This window comes from Schistocerca cancellata, chromosome 10 (genome assembly GCF_023864275.1).
Source record: "Schistocerca cancellata isolate TAMUIC-IGC-003103 chromosome 10, iqSchCanc2.1, whole genome shotgun sequence".
Classification (NCBI taxonomy): Eukaryota; Metazoa; Arthropoda; class Insecta; order Orthoptera; family Acrididae; genus Schistocerca; species Schistocerca cancellata.
The window spans coordinates 157,687,180-157,688,927 of NC_064635.1; positions in this window are offsets into that span (position 1 = coordinate 157,687,180).

Sequence of the window (1,748 nt, forward strand, 5' to 3'; positions counted from 1 at the left end):
CCGTGTGAGGGATTTTCGGAAATGCTCGACAAAGCACAACGGCAGACGCCACAATAAAGGAGTTGTGCATCACGGAGATGTTTTACGTTAAAACTGCGAGAGAGCACATTCCGGGGAGACTTGGCCAACATATTACTTCTTCCAAAGACATGTCTCGCGAAATGACAACAATGAGAAAATCCGATACTTCCTGGCAGATTAAAACTGTGTGCCCGACCGAGACTCGAACTCGGGACCTTGCCTTTCGCGGGAAAGTGCTCTACCATCTGAGCTACCGAAGCACGACTCACGCCCGCTCTCACAGCTTTACTTCTGCCAGTATCTCGTCTCCTACCTACCAAACTTTACAGAAGCTCTCCTGCTAACCTTGCGGAACTAGCACTCCTGAAAGAAAGGATACTGCGGAGACATGGCTTAGCCACAGCCTGGGGGATGTTTCCAGAATGAGATTTTCACTCTGCAGCCAGTTCGAGTCTCGGTCGGGCACACAGTTTTAATCTGCCAGGAAGTTTCATATTAGCGCACACTCCGCTGCAGAGTGAAAATCTCATTCTGGAATGAGAAAATCCGCCGCGCGGGATTAGCCCAGCGGTCTGGGGCGCTGCAGTCATGGACTGTGGCGCTGGTCCCGGCGGAGGTTCGAGTCCACCCTCGGGCATGGGTGTGTGCATTTGTCCTTAGAATAATTTAGGTTAAGTAGTGTGTAAGCTTAGGGACTGATGACTTTAGCAGTCAAGTCCCATAAGATTTCACACACATTTGAACAATTTTTTGAGAAAATCTGGGAAATTACAAGTCAGGTTTGCCGACAATCATTTTTCCCACGCGCCATTCGCGAATCGAACAGGGTAAGGGGACCTGATATTGGTACCATAAATACCCTCCGCAATACACCGGAAAGTGAAATGCAGATTACAGATCTAGATGTACACGTGGCTCGAAATGACTTACAAGTTCGTGGCGCCCTCCATCGGTAATGCTGGAATTCAATATGGTGTTGGCCCACCCTTAACCTTGATGACAGCTTCCACTCTCGCAGACATACGTTCAGTCGGGTGCTGGAAGGTTTCATGGGGAATGGCAGCCCATTCTTCACGGAGTGCTAAACTGAGGAGAGGTATCGATGTGGCCTGGCAAAAAGTCGGCGTTCCAAAACATCCCAAAGGTGTTCTATAGGATTCAGGTGAGGACTCTGTGGCCATTCCATCACAGGGATGTTACTGTCGTGTAACCACTCCGCCACAGGCTGTGCATTATGAAGTGTTGCCCGATCGTGTTGAAAGATGCAGTCGCCATCCCGGAATTGCTCTTCAACAGTGGGAAGCAAGATCGTGCTTAAAACATCAATATAGACCTGTGCTGTGATAGTGCTACGGGTGCAATCCCCCTCCATGAGAAACACGACCACACCATAACATAACCGTGTCCTAATTTTACTGTTGGCACTACACACGCTGGTAGATGACGTTCGCCAGGAATTCGCCATACCCACATCCTGACATCGGATTGCCACATTGTGTAGGGCGATTCGTCACTCCACACAACGTTTTTCCACTGTTCAATCGTCCTATGTTTACGCTCCTTACACCAAGCGAGGCGTCATTTGGCATTTACCGACGTGATGTGTGGCTTATGAGCAACCGCTCGGCCATGAAATCCAAGTTTTCTCACCTCCCGCCCACAATAGTATTTGCAGTGGATAGTGATGCAGTTTGGAATTGCTGTATGGTCTGGATAGATGTCTGCCT